The 27,812-nt window shown below is 47.2% G+C and overlaps 1 protein-coding gene across 3 annotated transcripts in view; it reads right to left on the bottom strand.

Moving 5' to 3' along the window:
* BCAR3 (BCAR3 adaptor protein, NSP family member) overlaps nt 1-27,812 on the bottom strand; it is a 156,982-nt gene that overhangs the window by 112,587 nt on the left and 16,583 nt on the right. Inside the window, exon 1 of one of the 3 annotated variants that reach the window (XM_022553342.3) lies at nt 7,537-8,014. The exons of the other annotated variants lie outside the window; for them this stretch is intronic. The gene's annotated coding sequence lies outside the window, so the exon portion shown is untranslated. Of the gene's footprint in view, nt 1-7,536; nt 8,015-27,812 lie in introns of those variants that run through there. 3 annotated transcript variants of the gene reach the window in all.

Below are 27,812 nucleotides of genomic sequence, written 5' to 3'. Positions count from 1 at the left end.
AGTGAAGGTATAAATCTAAGAAAAGCACAAGAACTGATTTCCCACTTACAAAAGGAAATGGAAATAGACCACATAACAAAAGAAAATGTTCACAGAGTGTTAAAGGACAAACACTGAGTAGCATCACTCGTGACATTTAATACGATGGGCAGTTTACTCATTTCCTTTTTTCATCCTGCAGAAGAATTCTCCTGGGTTGGCAGCAGATCTGCCAATGGAAAAGGGCAAATACGTTTCAGGGACTTTAGAGGCACATGAGCCATTTTATTACTTCAGATGACTGAAGCTGATGGAAAAGCATGACTAACAAAAAATACTGAGGAAAGACTCAAGTTTCAGTAATAAATGCATTTGAGAAAACATTCAAATATGTTAGATAATTAGCTCACGCATTCCCACCACCCTGTAAATGATAAGAACAGGTGAAGATGACTGGAATTCCTTAGCTGCTAGAACGCCTTCAGCGCCAGACCAGCCCCTCAGTTGTGCTACCCAGAGAGACAGGACAGATTCTTTCTGGCAAAGACCTGCTGCTTATAAATAAATCAATGTACGCTAATTAACGAAGACGGCCAGGGTCAGGGGTCAGGAGGTGGGCTACTCCTCCATACATCAGGGGCTCAGCGGGAGAGGAAAGCCACTGGGGTGGGGGACCTCCATGTACAACCATCCCCCGGAGGGGTCAGGGACCTGCTTGCCACCATCAGGGTTGAGCAATGCACATGGGTGTCTGTATCGTCAGGGAAGAGTGGGAAGGGCGGAGAAGGAAGAGAAAATAGGGTTGGGGGGCACGGATCATGGAAAGAAAAGGAAAATGCTCTGTGCAAAAGCAGCCCCAACAGTTGTTCCCAGCTATGACCGCTAGCAGAAATGTTCACCCTGAGCAGAGTTAGCACCTCCACCCCCTAAAAAACAAACTATGGTTTTGATCTAAGCCAAATTATATGACATTTTAAAGGCCAATATATAGAGATAAAGAAACACAAGACTGAATAAAAATTCGGGCTAGTCCCAGGAGACATAAGGATCCAGAATTTGCACCACTAGTCGTGGTATCAGACTGGTCTAGAGATCACAGCTGCATAGCTAAGCCCAAAGCACTGGTCTTCCCCGAGCCTGGTGAGATCATCTCTTTGCACTGTGGTCTCTTCTCAAGCCTTGCAGCACCCATTCCTCACAGACCACCCTTTCCACTGCAAAGGGAACGATGCTGAGTGAAAGTCATCACTCACTAGCACCACCGCAGAGACAGTTCCACAAAGGAACTGGGGACTTGGGATGTGGCTTGGAGACAACCAAGAAGAACACAGCCCTCCAGAAGGTGGTAGAGTAAGAGGTGGAACCAGGACAAAGCAGGGTATGCAAAGGAAGCACATGACAACACACACACACACACACACACACACACAATCTACTGTTTCTACAACAGAGACAGACACCCGAGTGCTGGCAGCTGGGTGGAAGGAGACCCTCCACGCAAGGCATATAATCTGAACCCTGTCCTCAGTTCTTTGCCAAGCCTGGTAATTCTGAGGCCTGTCTGCTCTGTGTCTAACTGGGACCACACAGAAGGCCTGCCTCCCAGCGGGTGCAGACAATGGACCGTGAGTCCCCACGTGGGCCCCTCCCGGGTCTGGCCAGTACCTGGTGCACTGTCAGCACTTGTTCAATGTTAATCATCGTTATTAAAAAAGAAACCAAACTCCCCAGCCCTCCCAGCCTGACCACAGTGGCGTAAGCCGACAAGGATTCCCTCACCCTTCGCGCACACTCACAGCTAGGAACTCTCACCTGTCCCAGCTATCAGCACCTTCCTTCTTTATAGACAGGCCTGGATCATTCCCAAGAACCTGGTGGCGAGGCCCAAAGCCCCCCACAGAACCTCTTCGTGTACAAAGGCCCACAGTGTTGGTCACGTCTACCTTCAGGCTAGGACGATGGACCAGGGTTACCCTGGCTCCAGTGTCTCCGGTAGCCTGTTTCCTCTCTGCTTATCCAAGGTCTATCTATTTCAAGATTGAGCCGAAGTGCTTCAGAATGCCCTTCAGCAAGCTACCCTCACCTCAGTGTATTCTCAAGGGATGTTAACACTGCCCTTCCTATTTTCAATTCAACAAACATTTAAGTGCCTACTCCAGATAAGAGACTCAGAGAAACAAAGATGCATAAGCCTCAATCCCTGACTATGAACTCAAAGAGACAATACAGTTGACACCTGAACAATGAGGGGCTAATCTGCATATAACTTATAGTCAGCCCTGCATATCCACGGTTCCCCCATATCCACAGATTCAACCAACCACGGACCATGTACTGTAGTATTTACTATTGAAAAATATCTGTGTATAAGTGGACCCATGCAGTTCAAACCTGTGTTTTTCAAGGGTCAACTGTAATATATTCATCAATGGGACCCTTAACATGCTGGAGTGAAGAATAATTAATTTTGACAAAAGGGCTCAAGGAGGATCTCAGAGAGGGCATCACTGGAGATGAAGGATTTTGAAAGGCTGAAAATTGTAGGGAAAAGCCCTCCAAGAGGATGCGACAACAGCAGATGCATAAGGGCAGGGAAGTGCCCTACAGGCTCAGGAAACTGAGTCACGTGGTGTGGCTTGAGTCACGTTGAGAAGCATTTCCTGGAAGAAGCACAGCTTAGGACCAGATCATGAAGTCTTGAAGGCTGTGTTGAGGTGCCTGAACCTGACTGTCAGTACTAGGGAAGCTCGGGAAGGGTGGGACGGAATCCAGTCTGTGCCTGGGTAGGGAGCTCCGGTCACTCTGGAGGGAGAGAAGGGAGGTGGGGAGGTCAGTCAGCAACAAGCCAGCAAGGAGTGATGGAGGACTCCGACCTGGGGCAGTGGGCACGGGAAGGGAAAGGAAGGGCAGAGCGAGGGGCTAGAAGCTCGAGGCCTCTGGCTGGGAGGAAGGAGGCCACAGCCAAGGGAGGACAGGGCTATGGTGTAACACACTGAGTAGCACAAGAGGGAACCCCTGCGGGCAGGCGAGAGAGTAACAAGCTCACCACCGGGGCTTGCTGAGTGTGAGGTACCGGTAGGGCAGTTCGGTCTAGCAGGCTAGATACTGGTATGTGCAGTTAGGGGCCAGGACAGGATGTCGATTTTTAAGAGTCATCAACATAAAGGGAATATTTAAACCGGTGAGTAGATCCCTCAGCTTGTTATTATCAGCTGTGATAACAGTTGTGAAAGTACCTCTTAAACTGTCGGGGAACCATACAATATCCATGAATTATATCCTTGCCCTCTCCCACCTGGGCTGCTTCAAGCCTATAAGGATCAACGCAAGGGATAAATTCTGAAAACTTAAATCGGCAGCTCTCAATCTGCACATAAGAGTCCTCGGAGAATCTTTTAAAATCCTGACACCCAAGCCGTGAGCCAGACCAACAAAATTACAATCTCGGTGGGTAGGACCCTGGCATCAGTCTTGTTAAAGCTCCCCTAGTATTTATTGTTCACTGTGGAGCCAAGTTTGAGGACCACCAGGTAAGCGAGTTTCTTTGGTACAGAGCAACTGGCACCCAGATTAGTTTCTGGGTAACAGAATAGAATAACAATGAGAAAGCATCACTCAGGCAAAAGAAGCGTTCCCTCATTCATTCTTCATTCAACACACATTTAAGGGGGGCCTCCTGGGTGGTGGGGACTGTGTGTGGGTGCTGGAAACGGTGTCAAACGACTATCCTCACGAAGTTCCTACTCTGCAGAGGAAGCAGACAGTAAGTAATGACCATGCGTGTTGGTGATTCCTAGTACCGTGGGAGCACGCAGAGTGGGGACTGGGGGCCTAGATTAATCTAGCAGCCAGGAAAGGCTTCCCGGAGGAAGGGATGCTGACCTGAAGGATGTGAAGTAGTGTTTAATTACCAGAGGGAGATCATCCAAGCTGAAGTTTCCAGAGTTACAGTTAAATTTCTCAGCTGCGGTTAAATTGGAAATACACAGGCCAGGCTCTCCTCTACAACTTGCTGCCTCTAACTTGGGACTCTTTCCCATTTAAAGTACAGCCTTGCCCTGTGTCTAGTCACTTGGAAAGACTGGCTCCAGCCTGGGCCCTATGTCAAGCTTGAATCAATCCAACGATGGGGGAGGTGGGCTCTGGCCAGAGACCTAACTTTAAACAAACAACCAACAACAACAAAAACACTAAAGTGGGGCAGGGAATGGCAGGGAGAATTATAGGTGGAAGAAACTCATTTGCAGTCTGTTGGTTGCTCTGTTTCCTACTTGAGTTTTATTCACTTTTATTTTTTTCTAGACTCCAGGAACCTGGGGGAAATCCATGGGTGGAAGTGCATGGAATCTAGGTTCAAGGTATGTACTTTCCATTCTGACAGAGGAGCCACAACCCCATTTGACCACTAGGCAGAATCTCAGCACGTAATATGTAGATGGAATCTCAGAGAATCAAGCCCCTTTCTTTTTCCAGATAAGGAAAATAAACGTTCATTCACTCAATATAGAGTCTCCGAGAGTTTACAATGTACTAGAGCTGAGGATATAAAAAACTAGATGAGGTCCTGATCTCGTGGAGCCTACACTGTGATGGGGAAGTCCAACCAACACAGACAACAAACTAGATAATATCCCAGTCGTAAGTACCCTAAAGAACATGAAACAGGATGACATGATAGAATACACTTGTTGGGGATGGAGGGCTATTTTACACTACAGTGGTCTGGGAAGACCTCTCTGAAGAGGTAACAATGACATGAGACCTGAAAAAAGAGAAGGAACCAGTAAGAGAGGATCAAATGGAGTTCCAGGCAGGGGATTCGGCAAACGTGAAGGTCTTGAGGTGGGAACATGTGGTTGGAAGAGCACAGTGGAGATTAAGTTCAAGTCTCGAGTTTTTGGCTCCCATGTTTTCTCCACTTGGGGATGTTTCTGTCTTGATGTTCCTAGTCATTATGTACTTCTTATGTACTATTTAATTTTTTAAAATCAAACATGGGTTGACTCAGAACCAAGGCTTTGAAGTAAGACACAAGTTCAAATCCCTACTGTGACAATGTCTTACTGTGTGGCCTGGGACAAGTGACTCAACCTCTCTGACAGTTTCTCATTTGTAAAAATGGGTTAACAATATCTATTTCATGGAGTTGTTGTGAAAAGTAAATACGATTGTGTATGTAAGCCCTTGACATACAGCAAGCATTCAAAAAATAGCAGGTCTCCTCTAAGCAGGGCGGGGACCATGTCTGTCTTGCTTGTAATTGTATCCCTATCACAAAGAGAGTTCACAAATGAAGTCACTGCTCTGGGGAAGACGCAACCAGGAAGGGTGAGGAGGGAAATGTTTTAACCTAGAGCAATATACGTAACAACAGCAAACCAAGTAGGATGTGAGCATAGATACACAGGCACGCTAAGTGAGCTCATATGCCGTCTTTAAATAAAAGCCCAGGTAAGAGTTTGGCCATCCGACTTCACCTCTCTCTACTGTGCAGGTAAACAGACACAGTGTCCTGATTCAGTCTAATACAAGATCTTGAAATATATACAAAGGTCAAAGACTCTACATCTTGATATGAAAACTCGGGACCCATGTGAACGTTCAAAGAGCTGAAATCCTGATAGGGATGAGAGTAAGCTTGACACACTCCCAACCTAGGCGCTACCTTCCTGACCCTGGTCAGCGGCTGTACTCTGAAGTGCTTGTGAACAGCAGGACTGACTCACTTGCTTTATAAAGATGTCTCAAAGAAACGGATGATCACACACAAGTCGAGACAGAGATAAGACGCCCACTTGTTTGAATTTTTCTATTTTACTTCTGAAATGAGATATTTTCAAGTTAAATTCACAGACGGTCATCTGATGTGGGCTTTAAGAACTTTCTATCATATTTTAAACTCTGGAAACGTAACCTCCTCACTGCCCCATTATGACCATGACAGAGAATTTACAATCCAGATCTGTAGTTTTATATCTTCTCTGCAGAGGCAGACAGGAAGAGGAGATGGAAAAACCACACATATAAAATTGGCTTATCCGCTAAGAATGAAGTTTTGCTTGGGTTTAGGAATTAAGAGTATCCCTTTATTTTGAAGTAAATTATGAAGTCTAGCCAAATGATTGAAGTATGAATAATTCTTCCACGGATTGTATTTCAAGCAACACAGCACAGGATCTACATGATAAGCGTCTTAAGATTAGCATCCATTTGACAAGCAGTCCTTTCTATATGAATAGGAGATTGAGATCTTGGTTAGTCATTCTGGAAATGTCAGGCTTCTCAGAGGCAGTTTAGGGAAAGTTGGAGTCAGGGAATGAGGGAGCCATTGGCAAGGCAAGTTGTTTACGTTATATTCCATACGTCCCCTTGCACACTCACGTACAACTGCTTGGCCTGTGGCTTCCCCCCGTTATTAACTGGGCAGCCCCTTGCTACTTGGGACTCTCTGAGCCCAGCCCCCAGCACCGAGGCCTCCCCCTGGATCTCGCTTCACTCCTTGGCAACAAGCAGGGAGATTATCCGCCCTCAAACTGACCTCCCCTCCGCCGATGTGTTTTCCTTGGAGAGATCAGTGTAGCCTTGGTATATAAGGGTCAAGGTTTAAAAGAATCTCTGAATGCATGGCTCTACTTTCTATCTCAGCTAATGGCTTTAGGTGAAAGCAGACATGAGGTTAGATAGGCAAGCAATCTTTCACCTTCGCACGTTGCTTCCAGTGAGTTAAAACCAAAACCAGAGTTTTCCACCCCCCAACCCCCAGCCACGACCCACTGTTGTTCCTCCAAAAAACACGCCGGCTCGTCAGCTGCTTTGGAGCCCACTTGACTTCTCCCCGACGAGTGTCTACACCTGATCAAACTTTTAAAGCGGAGGCAGCCTTAGCGGGTAAGGAAAGACGGGCTGAGACCGGAACCTCCTGCCTGTTGCGCCCACCGTCCCTTGTTTCCCAGCCTTCACCTCCCCTTCCCTCCCCTCTCCGACGCAGTGGGAGCGACACAACCAACTATTCATTCTTTCTCAACAAAGGGAGCGAGGGAGGGAGATGTCAACAGTTACGGGGCGGGCTCCTTCGCTTTCTCTGCAAACTTTCCAAGAGATTAGTGGAGAAACTCGCCTCCTCCAAGCCCAGGGCTTCCCCCTCCCCGGCCCTCGCATCCCTCGACCCCCCACCGGTTTCTGGGGCAGAGAGAGACGGGACCAGGGGGCGCGGCTGGATGCGCAGGGGGTCGGAGAGGCCAGCGCCCGGCAAGATGCCGCTAAAGAGCAAAGAGCAGAGATGCTCGCCGCACGTCGCCTCCCGCCTCCCGCCGCGGGCCCCTCCCGGGGAATCCCAGCCGGTTCAGAGGCCCCTAAGGGAGCAGCCCGGTCCCCCATTCAGCCACTCCAGTCCCCAATCGCCAACTCGGCTGGGGGTGGGGTGCGCCGGCTCTACTTTCCTGAAGTAGTAGCCTGAAGTTCGCCAACAAACTTCCCAGTCTGTCCTGCAAGGGGAGGGGGAGGCCGAGGCGCCCCGAGAGGAGCCGCACGCCCGCGGGACTCCCGGCGGAGACTCACCTCCCCGCGCAGCGCCCGGGCTCTCCGGCTGCGGCTCAGAGGCGCTGCACTGTCTGCCCTGCGCCGCGGCTGCTCCCGGAGCAGGAGCCGCTCATGATCGGTGGGGCGCGCCGGCCGAGACGACCGCGCGCGCGGCTCGCCTGTGCGCCCGGCGTTTGCGGCTCTCGCTCCCGCCCAGGCCCCAGCCCCGGCCGCAGCAGCTGCAGGAGCGGCTCTAAGCCGGCGGCGCGCACTCCGGCCCTCAACTGGTGATTTGCGGCTTCCCGGCCCCACCCCGGCGAGCCTATTCGCGCAGCCTTGCAGAACCCCCCGCGACATTTACATGCGCTGACCTCGCCTTGCCCTCCTCTGCCCGGATTTTAGAGTTTGGCTCTCTTCGTACCTCCCGAGAAGCCAGTCCTCAAGTGTAGGTCGACCACTTCCTCAATGTACGCCTCACGAGAGACAACCCCACCTAATCCACTCCTCTCCCCTCCCCGCGCTATTTCATTACCCAGCAGATCTGCTTTGCTTGTCTGCAGACACCAGGCTGGCTTTCAGTTTAAAGGGGTTTGATGGGATAAAGACCAGGTAACCACAGATGACCAAGCCATGGGAACAAGCAAATCAATCACACCCACCTGGACATATTGAAAGCCAAGTGGGAGGTGGAAGTGGCACTCCAGTACTAGATGGCTTGGTGGGGTAAAAAATTGGAGTCTGGTGGAGGACTTACACTTATAAAGACCTATTATAAAGCTGTAGAAATAGTAATTGGCAGCAAGGATAGACGATAGAATAGAGAGACCAGAAACAGACCTATAGTATATGGTCACTTGATTTACATTCAAGATGCTGATGTGTTGCACTGGGGAAAGGGTGATCTGTCTTTTCAGTAAATGATGCTGGATCAACTGAACACCCACATGGAGAAAAAAGAAGAATCTTGACCTCTACCTTATACCATACCAAAAAAATCTATTCCAGAAGGATATTAACTCTAACTATAAAAGGTAAAACAATAAAACCATCCAAAGTAAATATCAAAAAACATCTTCATGACCTTACGGTAGGCAAAGACTTCTTAAACATATACAGCACTAACATAAAGGGAAAAAACTGATCATTGGGTAACATGACAATTAAGAACTCCTGTTCATTCTAAGACACCATTAGTGAAAAATCACGCCACAGAGTGCTTTACACATATCCAAAAAAAGGACTTATATAGAATATATAAAGGGCACTCACAAATCAGCAAGAAAAAGGCAGAAAAACCTAATTGAAGATAGGCAGAGTATTTCAACAGGCATTTTTCAAGAGGGGATAAACAGGCATTTCTCAAAAAGTCAAAAAACATATGAAAAGGTTCTCAACTTATTAACTATCCCAGAAATGCAAATTGAAGTTGCAATGTGATCTCCCTTCACACCCACCAGAAGAGCTAAAAGTAGAGAATTTTGTATAACACTTTAGAAACCTGTTTGGCATTATCTACTATATTAACTTAGAGTCTGTGACCTACCAGTTCCATCCCTAGTTGTATACCCAACAAAGATATATACACATATTCACCAAAAGACATGTTCAAAAATGCTTATAGCATCTCTCTTTATAACAGCCCCAAAGAAACATTGTCCATTAACAGAAGAGAGAGAAACTCTGTAGAATACTATAAGAATGAATGAACTACGTCTACACTCAACAAGATGCATGACTCTCATGAATATGACGTTGAGTGAAAGAAACTGGACACAAATGGGTACATGTAAACTTCAAAAACAGCCGGAACATATCTATGATGTTAACGGTGAAGATAGTGGTTATCTTGAGGGGTGTGTAGTGATGGAAAGGGAACCCAGAAGAGTCTCTAGGTGCTGGTAATATTCTATTTCTTGATCCAGGTGCTGGTTACATAGATGTGTACTATTTAATAAAAAATAACTATCCCTCATTTTATAAAAATTGATTGGTTTGTGCACTGCTCTATACATATGTTTTATTCCAATTAAAATATTTTTACAATTGTGCCATGTTGGTATATTTTGTATCCTTTTCATTCCCCTAAGAAAGAACCATTGGCAAGGCTGCAAGATACTAAGCGCAGCATTCTCAAGAATCAGTTTCTACCTTTTCCTTATGGGTGTGTTTGTGGGTTCGTCTTTATCTTTCCTGCCTCATTAGAAGCATAAACTTTTTTTGTAAGATTTTTTGACGTGGACCATTTTTAAAGTCTTTATTGAATTTGTTACAATATTGCTTCTGTTTTATGTGTTGTTTTTTTGGCCCCAGGGCATGTGGGATTTTAGCTCCCCGACCAGGGATCGAACCCTCACCCCCTGCATTGGAAGATGAAGTCTTAACCACTGGACCACAGGGAAGTCCCTAGAAGCATAAACTTTTAATTTTTGTTCGATCTTCCCAAAGTATTTAGTGCAGTGAATTTCAAACAGACTAGCTGGTACATTTCTAAACTGAATTATTAGAAAGACATTTACTGACTTCCTGTTGCTCTGAAGTGTCACTGAGAGCAATGGTAAAACTTTGGTTTTTCTTGATTTTCAAAATTCCCTGAGCACCTACTATGGGTAAAGTTTCTACTGAGTGACGCACCATGGTGAGGTAGCAATAAAGACTAGAAGACAGCTTACACCCAGAGAGGCCTTGCACAAGTCACTATCCCTCTCAGTCCCTCTATTTCCTCATGAGTGAGTGAGTAAATAGATGTTAGAAGTCAAGGAAATAATAAATGTGAAAGTGCCTAGCATATAATAGTTCTCATTAACTATTACTAGAACTGATGACACATCCTATTATTTGTCTTCACAATACCCCTGTGAGATAGGAAGCATCTCTATCCTGACTTATATGGGAGGAAACAGACTCACAAAGATTAAGTAATTTCAACTATATTCATTCAACAAACATTTGTTGTTTACCTACTATGTGCCAAGATCCATAGCTAGTGAGAAGCAGAGTCAGAATTTGAATCAGATATTTTAACTTCAAGATCAGTGGTCTTTCCACCACATCACAACTACTTTCACATTTGTATCCCCAGTGCCTAGCACATAGTAGGTGATCAATGCATTCATGGATGAACAATAGGAGGTGTTTTTTTTTTAATTAAAAAAAATTTTAATTTATTTTTGGCTGCGTTGGGTCTCTGCTGCTGTGCGCGGGCTTTCTCTAGTTGTGGTGAACTGGGGCTACTCTTCATTGTGGTGCGCGGGCTTCTCATTGCGGTGGCTTCTCTTGTTGCGGACCACGGGTTCTAGGTGAGCAGGCTTCAGTAGCTGTGGCTCGCGGGCTCAGCAGTTGTGGCTCACGGACTCTAGAGCGCAGGCTCAGTAGTTGCGGCGCACAGGTTTAGTTGCTCTGCCGCATGTGGGATCTTCCCGGAGCAGGGCTCGAACACATGTCCCCTGCATTGGCAAGTGGATTCCTAACCACTGCACCACCAGGGAAGTCCCATAGGAGTATTTTTAATATAAGCTTTTGATTGGGTAATATGGTTCATATATTACACATGGTTCACAAATTACACACACACACACCATTTTATATATATATTAAATGGTATACAGTGAAAAGTCCCCCTCTTAACTCTTTCTCCCATCTGCCAGTCCCCTCCCACCATAGGTAACAACTGTTTTTAATATGTGTGCCTGCCAGAATTTCTCCAAATGTGTGTGTTATTCCCCACTCCTACACAAAAAGTAACATGCTATACCCATAGTTCTTCACTTTGCTTATTTTTTTCACTTAATGTATCTTGGAGATTTCCCCATATTAGTGCACGGTATTCCTTTGAAGAGATGTACCATAATTTATTCAATTAGTGCCCTATTGATGGACAGTTAGGTCATTTCCAATCCTTTCCTATTACAAATGATACTGCAATGAATAACCTTGAACATGTGTCATTGGTATGTGTAAGTATATCTGTAAGATAAATTTCCAGAGGTAAAATTGCTGAGTCAAAGCGTATATGCTTTTGTAATGTTGATAAGTAATGCCAAATTTCCATCCATAGGGACTGAACCAATTTACACACCACAGCAATATAAGAAAACGTTTATTTCCCCGCATTCTTTTCAGAAGGTATTAAACTTTTGAATTTTTGCCAATCCGGTAAGTAAAATATGAATTTTAATGCAATTTAAATTTGCAGTTCTCATAATAAGTGAGGCTGCTCATCTTGTCATGTTGAGTAGCTATTTGTTTTTCTTTTTTGGAATTTGCACTTCTGTTTTTCTATCTATTTGCAGGTCTTTTTATTATGACTTTTTTAGGACCCCCTTCCATATTAGGAAGCTTAGCTCTTTGTGGTATGAACTGCAAATATGTCCTCAATGATAATATTAAAGAAAACAAGTGATATATGTAAAGTCCTGTTATTTTAGGAAGCTCATTCCAGAAGCCATAAGGAGTGAACTAGAGAAGTGAGAGCCAAGGTGGGACACTGGTTAGAAGGCTATAGCCATAGCCTTATTGTCACATGACAAGGGCTTTGACTAGGCTGGGGGCAGTGGAAATGGAAGTTAAGGACCAAAGTTATTACCAAGAAATAAATGGCAAGAGTTAATAATTAGCAATGATAACAATGACAATAATAGTAGCTACAACTGGTTTAGGAGTAACAACCACCAAGAACTATGCTGAGTGCTTTACCAGCTTTAAGCTGTGAGCTGGTACTGTTATTGCCCCTATTTCACAAATGAGAAAAGTGAGTTTTAGCAGTTAAGTAAGTTACCCAAATTCACTCGAGATGTAAGTGGCAGAACCAAGGCAAACCCCAGGTCTATCCGACCCAGCTGCCTCGCAGAGTGAAGGAGAATGATCAAAGGTCTGCAGGCTGAGTACCTGAGTAATGCCTGGCTTGATGACAGATGTAGAAGCCAGAGAAGAGCTGCCGCTGGCTGGAGAGCAACGTGCTCACTCTTAGGTACACCAAGCATTTTTCAAAGCCTTTCATGTATATGATCACTCTTCCCACAATGTCTCTGTGAGTCAAAGGGGGTAGTATTATCCCCATCTTACTGATGAGAAGACTGAGGCACCATGAAATTAAATAACCAGTCCCAGCTCATACGTCTTATTCTCTGGGACACCTTCCCTAAAGCTCAGAACAGGGCAGATTCCCTGATTATATGTGTCTTACCGTCTCCTTTCCTTCCTGGAATTTGTCACAGCTCATAATTACACATTTATTTCTGTTATTTTTGTTTAACATCTGTTGCTCTATAGTCTCTAAGATCCAAGTCTGGTTTTGCGTTTGCTTTGTTCCTAGTTTGGCACACATGATTGGCAGGCAGTAGATATATACTGAATGAATGGCTGAACTCCAGGCCTCTAGACTGTTTATCCTTTCATCTTCCTACTGTATCATAAAGCTCCCTATAAGCTAAATAATATAATTCCATGGATTTGGGCTGTGTTATAAACAATCTGAGGATTCAAATTTCTTTAAGTCTACAGCTAGCTTCCACATTAATGTTTAGACAGAAAAACCCTGGGCTGCTTCAACCAAAGAGACATAAGAAGGACAACATAGCCAGCGAGTTGGAGTTGATGACTTCAGGGCAGTACACGAGGCTTTGTCAGGGAGCACTCACCCTGGAGTAGATCCCCTCCTGCCACAAAGTAATTTGTTGAGCCTCACCCCATAACATCATCAGTTAACAGGTAGCTGGGGCATGCACTGGGCAAAATGCACTTTAAGGAAGAATAACTCCTAAAATTTCAGCTTTGCCCAGCTCTAAACGATAACAAGTAAGGAACAACAGATGCTTAAGCTATCACTGATGAAGACCAAACAGAAAATCTGAACCTGAACAATCACAGACAAAGAGACTGAGAATTCCCTGAGTTTACTATATAATAAATCACTGACCCAAAGGAGGGGCAGCTCTGACATGGACCAGAGCAGCAAATGCTGTGGTATTTTCTGAAGCCTCTCCCTCTAGGCTCCTGGCCCATGAAGAGTTAGCCATGGACTCGGTGTCATGGGAATCCCAGTCTACCAAGCAGAGAAGTCAATTCAGCTTCCAAAAAGGCCTGTATGATGGCTATAAATGCCCTGTCATATTGGCTAGAGAAGTCACTGTAGAACGGCTACAGTTCGATAGATCCTCAATAAATACTTACCGAATGAGTGAGTGAGTGAGTGAGTGAAAAAGCGATGGAGTTCTTGGTAACAGGCTCATTTTCTATACAAGGTGCACATTTGAACTGCCTGTTCACCAAACTCTGGACCCTTGTCCCCAGTTACTTCCTTAATCAGATGAGCAGCTTTGCATTAATTAGCTTCTCAGCTTATGCAACAGTTGGAAGGAAATACTCTAAAATGCCTCTGGATAATTATGGAATACCAGGTGATTTTAATTTCCTTATTTACACAGCTCCCCCTTTCCATTTTTTTCTTCAGTAAGCATGTATTATTTTTATTATTAAAAATGTCACTTAGGGCTTCCCTGGTGGCGCAGTGGTTGAGAGTCCACCTGCCGACGCAGGGGACACGGGTTCGTGCCCCGGTCCGGGAAGATCCCACATGCCGCGGAGCGGCTGGGCCTGTGAGCCACGGCCGCTGAGCCTGCGCGTCCGGAGCCTGTGCTCCGCAACGGGAGGGGCCCCGGTAGTGAGAGGCCCGCGTACCGCAAAAAAAAAAAAATGTCACTTAGAAAACCAATTCATTGATCCCTACCATATGGAAATCATCACCAGCCCAGAGAGAGATGAAGGTGAGTACATCAACAGGAACTTCTGTCCTTGGGGGGAATACAGCACAGGTACAGAGAGAAGGATTGGCTGCAACAGAGGTTCCTGTGCTGTGGGAAGGCAGAGGAGGGAGGGATGGGGCACAGACTCTTGATGCTGGTGAAAATAAAGAAGTTTTGAAGAAGAAATGCTTTACTATGGAAATGAAGAACAAAGAAACAAATGTATGTGAAACCTAGTGCAATGGTCACCTGGCTGTCCTCTTGAGTTACAGTGGGGAAGGGCTCAGTTTAGATGCTACAGACTGCCCAGTGGCAGGTGGAGGTGAGCTCTGCCAGCATTATTCTAGTGCAGAAGAAGGAACCTGGACAGTTAGAGCAAATGAAGGAAGCATGAAGCCTACCAGCTCCCCTATACAGGAGAAGCCAGGCTGACGGAAAAACCTCACTTACTTGGATGTACTCATTCAATCTTTGAGAGCAAAGTTGGCCTTCCAGATGAGTGGGCTTCAGCCCAAGAGCATGGTTTGTGAGATGTGGCTAAGACTCTCACACCTACCATCTTAAAAAAAAATCTTCCTAGCAATCTTATCACTTAAAACTCTATCTTTAGCTGCTCGTTCCTTTGTGTTAGGCGCTGACCTCTCTCTGCCATCCTCTTTTTTGTAAAACAATGTTAATCCTTAATGGATGACTAAACAGAACACAGGCTCTAAATGTGCCCTTTGCCCAGTGCCTCTACTTCTAGGAATCTGTCCTGCACAAATGCTCGCTCACCTGTACATACCAAGATATTTATAGCAGCATTATTTGCAGTTTTAAAAAAGTGTTTGCAGAGGGATGGCTACATTATAGCACGCCTATACTATTCAGCTGATATGAATGAGGTAATTCTATAGGTCCTGACACAGAAAGGTATCTGTGAAATATTATTAAGTGAAAAAAGCAAGCTGCCCCATTCATGTAAATATAACAAACTTGTTATTTGTGTGGGATTATGTGTTTACATGTACAAAACATCTGGAAGAATTTCCTTCCATCAAACTGAGGGGTGAAGTTGACAGGAGAGTGAGAGGGGACTTTGCTTTTCCCTCCATGTTATCCTAAACTGTTTGCATTTTTTCCAGTGAGCACTGATTGCTTTCATAATTAAAAATAATTTATACAGCACTTACTATGTGCCAGGTACTGTTCTAAGAGTTTTATGTATATTCACTCATTTAGTTCTGACAGTAATCCTGTGAGGTGGCACTATTCTTATCCCTTTTTATAGATAAGGACTCAGTCCTTGCCCAGGTCACACAGAGATATATAAAGGTGCTGAGCTTTGAACCCACGCCAGCTGGCTCAGACTTTGAGCTCATAGATCATAGTGCCTCAAAAAGATGATGTAAATAAATAAGTAGCACTGCTTTTAGAATCAGACACACCTGCATTTGAATCCCAGTTTCTCCTGATTAGTTGGGGGATTCTTAGCAAGTGTCTTACTTCTAGCTGTTTCCCCATCTGTAAAATGGAGATGATCGTCGCATACCTCATGAGACTGTTATGAGAACTACACAGATACGTCCAGCGCCAGGCACTTAGCAAGTACTTGATAGACTATTTCCTCTATTAAGATTAAATTACTAGTCCTTTAATGCATGATAATTTGATTGGCTGTTTTCTTGATTGGCTGCCTGACAGCATCTGGTGCTTCAAGGTAAGTGCAGAAGGAGGACTTGGGAATAAGGGGGGAGCTGGCTCAGACCCAGGACACGAAAAGTGCTGAATTAACACGTCACTGTTCTCACAGTTTTGCCTACAGTCAGTCCAGTTAAGAAAACAAAATTAATAATATTTATGTGAGTTTTGAGATCATTCTGGGGTAAAAGAGCACCATTCCATTTTTAGAATGAGGGTATTAAGTCTCAGGAATTTGTCCAAAGTCACTGAGCCCATTAAATAACAGAGGCAGGACTGAAATTTAGACTTTCTAATTCCACATCCACCCTCTTTTCACAAATCCCACTGTCTGAGTTGGTGTCGGGATACCATGGTGGGGAAGTGGTGATTGCAGCCTCTCAGAAGGAAAGTGCTAGAGAAGTGGTAAGAGTCTGGTAGTAACAGTACCACTGCGGGGAAATGTGCCACCAATTCATGTGCAGTGTTGCTGAGGGTGTGAAAGGGACTTGGCCACACTTCAGAGATGACAAGTGTGACAGACCCACTCCGGGTGGGGTCCACCCAGCCCAGGGTCAGATTACCCTATCCCTTTCTCTCTGCCCTTTATAGCCTTTAACTTAACAGCAGTCATCATTCGACCAAACGGGACCCAAGCCCATCTGGGAGGAGACAGGGGGTCGCAGGCACGTGTCTGCTGGAAGCTGGGGGAGGATCCAGAGTGAGGGCTTGCTCACGGCTCTCAGCTTGGCAGCCTCCTGCCTCAGCCCGATCCTTCCTTATTTTCCAAAAGCCCTGGAGGTCAGGCAGGAGCCAAGGAGGGACTGTTCTCTCCTTTTGTGAGGGTCCAACCCCGCCACTCATTTTTCAGGCTCGACCAATCCCTGTGAGGTCGGGGTCATTACCATTCTCCAGAGAGAAGAGATGGCAACCAGAAATGGTTAAGAGGGCTTCCCTTCCCTGGTGGCGCAGTGGTTGAGAGTCTGCCTGCCGATGCAGGGCACACGGGTTTGTGCCCCGGTCTGGGAAGATCCCACATGCAGCGGAGCGGCTGGGCCTGTGAGCCATGGCCGCTGAGCCTGCGCGTCCGGAGCCTGTGCTCCGCAACGGGAGAAGCCACAACAGTGAGAGGCCCGCGTACCGCAAAAAAAAAAAAATAATAATAATAAATAAATAAATAAAAGAAATGGTTCAGAAAGAGCCAGAGTTCTTGACCTTTTTTCCAACCAGACATGAACATGGCACAACTCACTCCCACGTGAGTACAAGGGGTGTGCGAGCTCAGGGCATGAGGTGTGATCTCACAACTTTCTCTTTCACTCAAGACGCCTTCTGGTTACTAAAATGTGGGTAAATATTAAAGCTGGGTTTTTTATGCTATTAACTCTACTTTTGTGTATGCTTAAAAAATGCCATGATGAAATGTTATTATAAACATTTTTAAAAGCCCTTTGGAACACAAACGTATGAAAGCAGTGTTATCATAAAAACAATCTTGTATCCGCCAGTTTATTTTTTAAATAAATTATTTACAGTCTGTGGTACTGCATTATCGGTAATGAGGTGCTTACCACATACCTCAGTACCCCAGCGGCAGAACAGCTGGGACTGCAAGTTGGCAAACTGGCCAAGGTCATAAATTTGGTCCTTTCCTCTTCTCTGATTCCTTCCTCACGTGAACCCCTCCCTCCCCATCACCCCCCTCCCCTCCACACACTCGTTTGGTGAGGGGCACTCCTTTTAGGTGGTGACCATTTGGAATTCCTCTGAGTGGCCCTGTTGACAGTATTGAGGTTACCAAATAGAACACAGTCAAGCACCCTGGAATTGGCATAAGTACCTGCAACAAGGAGCAGACCACCAAATGTTCTGTGGGAGGAAACAAAGCCTAAATTTGAACGACGTCAGCTGTGTTTCCCAGCACCGGACTAAGAGCTTTACATACATCTCAGTTCACCCTTTCAGCAACCCAGAGAGGTAGAGGTTAGTAAACCCATTTCACAGGTGAGAACACAGAGGCAGAGTAACTAGCCAAGCTGACATGGCTAAGATGTGATGACCCCTCGACTGGACTCCCTGACATTACTGCCGACATCACATCATGAACTCCTGTTTCTTAGAGCGAGGAGGAGAGTTTGGGTTGAATTTCTCGTGGGGTGGGGAACAGCAACGTGATTCTTAAAAGAAGCAAGCTAGGTGGGTTGGAGTAAGATTTGAATTCACTGCCTGGCACTTGGTAGGTGTTCAATAGATATTTGTGAACTGGACTCTTGAACAGAGTTTCAGACACAGGATGGGGGTGGGTGGGAGTCTCCAGTGTATTGGGACCATAGTCTGGACCTCCACACACTCTTGAATTTCCCCCATGGCAGAAAACGACGTAGACAGGTCACAGGTGTAAGTCACAAAGTCCCAGCCTCCTGTCCTTGAGCACTTCCTACCCTGAGTGGTCTGGGAGCCACAGCCTCGCCATTTCTGGGGGCTTGTCAGAAATGCTGAATCTCAGCTCCACCCAAGACAGACTGACTCAGAACCTGCATTTTAACCAGCTTCTCAGGTGACAGGTGCAGAGGCCCCGCCCTGGCTCAGCAACCCTCCGGCAGGGGAAGTGCTAGCAGTCATCCTGGGCATCCCTGGGCAACATGGGGATATTTCCTTTTCCCTGTTCTAGGCTTAGGGGAGCTAAGACCATGTGCTACCCTATCCTCCTCCCGCTGGAAGGACCGGTCTAAATGCGAGTGGAGGCAGACCTCCCAGTTGTCAGCATTTCCAGGAAGTTCAAGCCCCTGTGTGTTCCCCATGTGACCTCGTCTGGCTCAGGGCGCAAGAACTCGGAGGGTGTGACAGGAGTGCTTCCTCACAGTGTGACCAGGCAGTGACAAACGCGCCACATGGAAGGAAATTAGTGAATGGCCCTCACATATTCTGCACTGAGCCATGTTGGCCTTTCCTGGGGCTTGTGCTTCAGATGCCTATTGTGGTTTCTGTTTCTTTGTTCAGTTACACCATTAACGTTACACCGTTAGCAAACACCTAGAGAGTGTCCCCCGAATATAAGGTGCTGGGGACAGCAGATCAGGTGGTTTCTGACCTTGAGACACTTTATAAAGAAATAATATTATACTGTTACCACCTTTGGTAACAAAGGTAAAATAAAGGACAGGTAAGATGCTCTGTCAACACAGACCGCAATGATTTAGTAACTACAGGGGACAGAAACTAGCCAACAGGAAGTCCAGGGACCCTCCCTCCTCACCCCCACCCCCCCGTACACTCCCTCCCGTCTCCCGTACTGTCCTCTCCCATTTGCTCTGGGCCCTCAGTGCAGAGTGTAGTCTATAGTGACCGATGGTGACCAGCCCCGCCCATTGCTCAAGCACCTACAATTGGCATCTCTGCGTGGTTTGGCCGTTCAATCCTCATGGTTGTGCCCTGAGTTAGTATTATTATCCCTCATTTACAGATGAGGAAATTGAAGTTAAGTTGCCCAAGGTCACATGTCTAGAAAGTATTAGAGGAATATAGATTGGACAGGGTTTCTAAAGCCCAGATTGCTCCTTCCACACTGGCTGCTTCAACCTCACCCGGCTCCTTGTGGTGTTTCAGGTGAGGGATACACACAGAGAGTGGGGTACAGGGTGGCACCACACGGGGGGCTGTCAACTCCACTTATGCGTTCCCCTGGTGCCCGATCCAGGATTCCAGATGCCCTTCATGAATCACCAAGGGGCGAAAAGGGGACCCACCCTGGTGCTCAGAGGATTATCGAAGCCCATAAAATTTGCGGGATGGTGTAAACTCCTTTTTAGAATGGGCTTTTTACTGGCTCTGTTTGGAAACAGAGATGAGGTAACTTAATAAAGCACTTTTGCATTTGAAACCCAGATGACAAGTACGGACCATCTGCTCTTGGGACCTGAGGGCCAGACCATAAAGGCATAGAAAGATGGACAGGAAGTTCAGTCAAAGGAAGAGAGGTAAACGAGTTGATCTAAGTTTCAACCACCCTGTTTATATCTGAGACAACTCCTCAGAGGAGAGGTGATCCAAACCCAGACCCACAAATGTTTCAGCTCTTCACGTTCCAGGGCACACTATTAGGTCTTCCCTATCAAGACACCAGAAGTTGAGTCTGCTACACTTCTTTCACAGTAGAGCTCCCTGGGGGTGGGGGGCGGATCCTTGCTTATCATCCAAAATGTGGGCCCTCTGCACATGAATCCTCTCCTTCACCCCTCTCCAGCGCTCTCCTCTTACCTGGCCCATCTCTCCCTGCTCCTTTCACAGGTGTCTTCCAAACCTCTCCTCCATCGATGCTTTTCTAAAGCCCTCTTCTCTGCCCTGATATCAATGTTCTCAAACTTGCCTGATCGTAAGAATCACCTGGGAAATTTGACCTTGCAGATCCCCAGGGTCCTCCCCTAGAGGTCTGGATTAGAAAGATCCAGGTGGAGAGTAGGAGACCAGGAGACCCCCATGTTTAACCAGATACCATGTGTCCTTATAATCAGACACATTTGGGAAACTTGGATGGTTTCTGGATGGAAACCAGAGCCGGCTACAGCCCTCAAAGCCACCCACTCCTGTCCTGTGACAGCACCTCTGATGCTCAAGGGACATTGACCCCCCCAGCTCCAGTGACCTGCACCTGTACTCCACTTCCTCCATCATCTACCATCCTATCTCTCTTCTTTCTTTCACGAAAGGCTCTGAAGTTCTGCAGTTGCCTCTGCCCCAGGCCCTCCACTGAAATTATTCATTGGTGACCACTTCCTTTTTCGTGAATCTTTCTACTCCCTTGACCTCTGAGACACCATTTCCCCCTGATTCTCCTCCTACCTCTTCCACATTTTCCAGTCTGTCTTCCCTGTGGGTCTACTTTCTCCAGCCACCTTGAAAATGGATGTATCCAGGTCCTGAACTCAGTCTATTCTTCCTGGTCATCACACACGCTTCCATAGTTCTAATGCAACCTGCTTCTTATGCTTCAGTTTTATACCCAAATGGCCTGCTAAATGTGGATTATGGCATGGACAGTTCAAAATTAGCACACCCAAACCTAACTCACTGAAAAGCCAGGTCCTCCTTGTTTCATATTTTCATATGTCAAGATGGGACCTCCATCCAACTGGATGCCCAAGCTGGAACCCTGGAAGACATCCTGGGTCCCTATTTCTCTCCATCACCACCCCACACAAATACCCACACAACCAACCACTCAGCAAGTCCTGAGGACCTTATGCCTGACTAGTCCTCAAGTTCATGCCCTCCTCTCCTCCCCATGATCTCTCCGGTCAATTCCTCATCCTCTCTCACCTGGACATAGTCTCCCAGCTGGCCTCTCTCCCTCCCATCCTGCCTTCCACTCAGCCACCTGAGTGATGTTTCTAAAAGCCTGATCCCATCTCTCCATCACTTAAAGCCACTCAGGAGCTTCTTGTCACCCACAAGTTGAAGTCCATACTATTCAGGATGGCTCCCCCCAACTCCCCACTTTACTCCATGCCTCTGTGTCAATGCTCACAATTTCCTCCCTCCTAGCCAACTTCCACTCCTCCCTCAGCCAGGCATCATATCTCCAACAACTTCTTTTCTGACTCTGTGCAGTGAGGTTAGTGACCCTTAAAAGTGGTCCTATAACACCCTTCACTTACCAGATTACATTGGCAAACTCAGCTATTAACTGTGGAAAGAGAAAATGTTTGAGGATAGTTGTATAGGTTTACAGCCTCCCTCCAGCCCTAGTTGTTACCATAGTGGCTGAGAGCTGGCTCTTCCTTGTACCTACAGATGTCTCTGAAGCCAATCCTCCCCTCCCACTGCCTCTCAGTGAAGCATGAGGACCACCCGGGGATCAGCCCACCTCCATCTCTGCTCCTCAAAGGGAGTGGCCTCTTCTGGCTATTGGCCAAGCTTCCAGAAACTTGACTTTGAACAATTCATGTCTAACAGGTGGTCCAGATATTCTGGCAGAGACCATGAGTTTAAAGAAGGGGAAGGTAGAATCATAAAATGCCATGTTTCTGGACCACCTTAAACCCTATGGGCCAGGTCACTGGTAAGGGAATACTGTGCTTGTGGATGTCCAGGTGGGAGGGAGGACACTAAACTACATACCTGCCCCCCTCAGGAATCCTGAGACATCAGAGCAGGCCTTCAAGAGGGCTATTTACAAGCCAATCTGCCGGCCCTTCTGGGAAGAAAAGTAGAGAGACTGAGACTGACGCTAGAACCCCCAGGACCCCAGGGTGTACTCTCTTAAACACAGTGGAAGCAGGCGCTTCCCTCAGCCTCTGTAGAAGCTCCTTGGATAAGCAGGGGATTCACAGTATTATAGGAGACAGGATAGACCTTCACCTGCCTGGAGTGCTGAATAATGTCAGAAAGAATATTGTTGAATTGGAGGCTGTGGAGCCCTTCAAATGTCCACTGACCCGGCCCTAATGTGAACGTGTCACAACTCCTTCAAAGAGGGGGCCTGGAAAAGCTGACAGTGCCAGGCTATCTTTTGTAACCTATCAAAAGCCGGCCATGCTATGGGAAGGGCTAGAGTGGAGGCAGGAGCAATGAGTTCGGAGGAGGCAACAGAAACAGCATGACAAATCCAGATCATTAAAGCAGAAAATGGAAAACAGGGCTGCCATGTACAGCTGTGCAGGTTGTTCACTGCACAAGGTTGCTCAGTTGAAGCAGCAAATGAGGCCTGAAATCCAGCCTGTGCACCCATTTGCCAAGCTGTGTGTCCTGGTGTAGAACTGCATTTTCTGGGGAAAGGGGGTGCTTGTTTTTAATTTGCAAAAGACCTCATTTGGAATTGTCACAACCTTGATGGCAAAGACATTGGTAACAGCAAAAAAGCTTAGGTGATGGCCAGAGAAACCCAGGATCTGGCAGAAAATGACAAGAGTTTTGGGGACCCGAGGGACCCTACTAGGTGGGGGCTCAGAATTTCAGCCTATTGAGATGCTTCCCAGGCCCAGTGACTGTGTCCTCCCCCTCCCTGTCACCCCCTCACCACCATCCCACTCCCTCCTTCCCACCTCCAGTCATCCCAGGCCCCCATGGTCAGAGGAAAGAAGGTCAATATATTCATGACTGTGGCCCCAGCCACCTAAACCCTAATGACCCATTCCTGAATGGGCTGGAGGACATCTAGTAAAAAGAGATGTTCTCCTGAACTCCACCTGTGACCACTGCTGCTCTCAGCTCTTAACGGAGACCTCAGCTGGAGAGCGAGGCCACCAGCTTGTGGCCGAATGCCACGTGAGAAGAGGCTGTTGAGTTTTCCCACCTTGTTCCTTTCCTATTTACAGCTTCTCCTTAACAGCATCCACTCCTGGTTGTAACTCCACGGGTTCTAACCTGCCAGGGGAACTTATAGGAGGATTATAGCCCCTTTCTGAAACCTAACAGCACACGACGTAAGGGAACCTGGGGATTGCCTCCTGCCTTTTTGCCTTGGGACAGAAGGTGAGTACATCTTCTCACCTTCTGAGAAGGTGAGAAGCCTTTTAGACACAGTGGAGGAGCCTTTTAGACACAGATGTGGAGAGAAGGCCAGAGTAGGGGGAGCTAGCTTTTCTGAGCCCCTGTTTATGCTGTACATACACGGTCATATTTAGTTCTCCAACAACCCTATAAGATAAATATCATTATCTCCATTTTACAGATGAAGAAACTGAACTTCAGACAGAAGAAATCTCCCTGGCCAGCTAGTAAGCTCTAGGGATCCATTTGAGTTTCCTGGTCTGTCTGCCTCTTATACATGGGGTTTTTTTAACCAACAGAGCGTGTCACCTGTAAAGATTCTCCCCTGAGGAGAGAGAAACTCAAAATAGCAAAAAGGAACTGAAAAAGCTTGAGGAGTTTTGCTTTAGCACCTGAAGCCAATCTCCCTACAATTTCCCTTCCTATTCATACTTCCAGAACATTCTCGGGGGACATTTCACTCCTTGCCTCTCCCACCACGCCCCCAAGGATTTTTACACAGGTGAAATCATTGCATTAAAGCTGCACCTTGTGAGGGGGAGAAGGAGTGGGAAGAACTCTTGAGCTGATTACATATGAGCCAGCAAGGAAGAAACTTCTTTCTCTCCAGCCAGTTTCTCAACCCACTGCTCAGCCAAAGCATCATCTCTCGGGGAACAATTGGAAGACCCACAGTTTAGTTACTAAAATGTGAGCAGGAAGGGGCCATAAACAGTAATAGCAATGTTTACTGAGAGCTTGTTATGTAATAGCCAAGCACTGCTCCAGGGAAATTACGTGGAGACCCATGTAATCCTCGCACACATGCACACAAAGTACAAAGGAGGAAACTGAGACCCAGAGAGGTGACGGCACTTGCCCAAAGTCTCCCAGCTCTTACGGTGGGGACTTGTAATCAAACTCACACAGCCTGGCTCTTGGGGCCTGCCCTGCATCCCAAAGATCGTCTCTCCTCGCTGCCCCTGACTTCATTTCAGGCGTGAGAAAACAAGTCCAAGGGCAGAGCCAGGCAAGATGCGGGTCTTCTGACTGGGACCCAGGGCTCATGCCACCACCTAGGGGCGCCGATGCACCCAAGACTCCAGCAGTGTGCTAACTGCCCTTCACCTGGCTCAGATTTTAGATCCCAGCTAGCGCTCCGATCCAGAGAATTCTTAAATACCTATTATCTGTCTGACATCTGTACTGTACTTGAGTATCCCTAATGGGCTCATGGAAGGCTAAATATAGCTCCCCTCTCCCCTGCTCAGCAGCCAGCTACAAACAGAAGTCAGGAGGGACGGTGGTACCTCCCACATCCTGCAGTGCTTGGCCATGATTCTGAGCACCTCCTGCAAGGCCAGCAAATATTTTGATAATCTTTCCCCTCCAGGATTCTCCTGTGGAGAACAAATGGACACGGTCGGGAGCGATCTTTCAGCAGATTGCAAAGGAAGTTACATCAATGGAGGGGATTTTGATTCTCAGGACTTTGGGGAAGGGAAGCGGTTTTGGAGGGAGGGTTGTGGGCAGCTGGCAGCCGACACTGTCGAGGGGGAGGCAGCCGGGGTGGTGGGTACAAAGGCAGCCTTCAGAGTCAGCCAGACCTGGGCTTGAGGACCAGCTCTGCCGCTGGAGGATGTGCGACCTTCCAAATCGCTCTGCTTCTCTCTGGTCCCCAGGTTCCCTACTGAAAAATGGAGATGATAAGAGCATCTCCTAGACTGGCCCTGGGGAATTAGACACAATAACATCAGGGAAGCATTGAGCACAGGGCCTGGCACTTGCAGGTGCTGAATAACCGTAAATATAATTGTCCTCGCGGGATCCTTCACTTTCCTTGAAAGAAGCTCACAGGGTGTGTTGTCCTCTGTCACTGGTGCACTTTATTGAGCTTCCCTTAGGGGGCCTGACCCACAATGTGCCTTCTGGGAAGGAGGAATATCCCTGAGGGATGGGCTGCCCCTTGGCCACAAGTTCCTGCCACTGGAATAGAAGAAACTAGGGGACCCATCCCCGCAGGCAACCATCTCCCCACATGTGTCGGGTCAGCTGGGCAATGAGGACAGCCCCTCAGATTCCTGGCATGGGCCATTTCTTCACAAAGGCATAGTATTTTGAAAAAGAGAAAACAAAATGAACAAACATTTATAAAAAGCAAAATAATATAAAGCCATTGAGACAAAAAAGACTCGGTACAGACTGAGTAGCATGGTGTGGAGTATGGGTTGGGCAGGACCACGGCGGGGGGGGACCTATTTGACACTGGTGGCCTTTTTTGCCCCCCTCATGTCCACTTTGTGGGCCTGTCCCCAGGGTCTCTTTCCAAAGATGAATTTGTCTCTATTTCCTGTGTCTACAGGCCCTGAAGGACAGGGACACAGAGGGCTGCCCTGGGGCCCAACATTCTTCTGGTGACTCACCAATCAGGCAGTGGGTGCCTGAAGCAGAAGAACCACTTCCTGTGTCCCTGAGCCAGACACCAGTCATCCACCTGATACCTGCCCCATTGCCATCTTCTCCTCTGAGAGCACTTGAGTCACTCTCGGGGGCAGGGTGGGACCTGGCCCAGGGAAGGGGTTGGGTGAAAAACCCAGGCCAGGCGTGAACCTATGGTTTGGGGTGGGGTGAGCAGTGGACACACCGCTTTGTCCACAAAAGAAACCTCACCTTCCTAAAGACATTGACCCCTCCCACCTGAACCTGAGAGGAGACATCGTCACGGTGGAAAGTCTTGGGGCCAACACACATGCCCTTGTACACATCCCACTCCCATCACATCCACACCACTGCAACAGATGCCTTCCTGAAGCCGCACCCCTGCTAATACTTCCTTTACACGGTCTGAGAATCCTGTTTGATGTTATAGGAAGAAAGTATGTGTCTAGATGTAGTGGTGTGTATAGGGGGGTGGGAGGATGGGGCAGATTTTATGTAGGGAGGGAGAACGTTGACCAGAAATCCAAGCACATGGGCTAGAAAAATCTGAAAAACAGCTGCAGACTGTCTCTTCTCTGTGCCCTCAACTTATCAGCTCAGGCCCAGGGTCAGGGGAGGTACATGGCCAGCTGTGCACAGCAAGCTGATCTGGTTCTCGGACCTGGCTCCTGGCTTTGAGCAATGGAAGTGGCTACCGTGGCCACCAGCTCCTGCAGAAGTCTGTGGAGTCACTTGGCTGAGGCCCAGGTCCTGCCTGGTGGAAAAATGATGTGCCCTGTCCCTGATTTGTCTCTGCTGCTCCAGTCCCAGCGCTCCCTCAGAGGCAGCCGTGGGCCACGACACTTCATTAAGACGGAGGTCAGATAACAGCCCAGGTCCTCTTTGGAAACCACACACTGGCCAGTGGCACGGAACCGAATAGCTCCCACCCCTCCTAGGAGCCCCGGGCATCGTATTTCAGCGCTTCTGCTTTAGCTACTCCCATAGGAAGGAGAGGGCCTGCTCCCACCTTGTTTTTAATTTCAAGAATTCTGCAATACCCTTGGGAATACTCATGTTTTCATTACAGTCAGAGTGGCAGCTACCCGTGCACTTCAGAGGCTTTAGGGCTAATCCCGGTCAAGCCCAGAGCTGTGGTCTCTGGGAAGAAGGCAAACAGGCCCAGAGACCCGTGAAGCATCCTGCTCTCTGTGGTGAGGGATCTTATTTGGAGAGATAAAGAATACATTCATAAAATAAGAAAACTATCTTTTTTTTTTTTTTTTGTGGTACGCGGGCCTCTCACTGTTGTGGCCTCCCCCGTCGCGGTGCACAGGCTCCAGACGCGCAGGCTCAGCGGCCATGGCTCACGGGCCCAGCCGCTCCGCGGCATGTGGGATCTTCCTGGACCGGGGCACGAACCCGTGTCCCCTGCATTGGCAGGCGGACCCTCAACCACTGCGCCACCAGGGAAGCCCAAAAACTATCATTTTTAAAAATTATTCACTTTTTAAAGATCAGCTTTGTGTGTGTGTGTTTGCGTGTGTGTGCACTCATGCGAGGAATTTTTCTAAAAGTGGAACACCTACACAGGCTTTCCTATTACATATGCATATAATGATAATATACAGTACATTTATATAATGCATTATGGTTTACAAAGTACTTTTATATGCCCATTCATTCATTCTCTTCATGAGCCCCAACAAAGAACCAGACACTTTTCTTAGGCACGGCTGATGGGGGACACAGTGGTGAACAACGCAGGAAAGACCCCACTTCCACCGAGCGCATGCTTTAGCTGGGGAGACAGACCATAAACAGCAGACAACAGGTCAGCAAGATAAGTTCAGGGAGAGGTGAGTGCGTTGAACATCGCGAAGTCAGGTAAGGGCTAGAGCTATGCTGTCCAGCACGGCAGCCATGAGCTACACACAGTTATTTACATTTAAGTCCAACTTGATTGAAATTGAATAAAATCAAATATTCAGTTCTTCAGTTCACACTAGCCACATTTCAGGTCCTGAAGAG

The sequence above is a fragment of the Delphinapterus leucas genome, chromosome 1 (genome assembly GCF_059928025.1).
Source record: "Delphinapterus leucas isolate spDelLeu-1000000601 "Yukka" chromosome 1, BTC_Dleu_Yukka2, whole genome shotgun sequence".
Classification (NCBI taxonomy): Eukaryota; Metazoa; Chordata; class Mammalia; order Artiodactyla; family Monodontidae; genus Delphinapterus; species Delphinapterus leucas.
The sequence above is the reverse complement of the archived record's forward strand: the minus strand, read 5'-3'. Positions and strand labels throughout refer to the sequence as shown.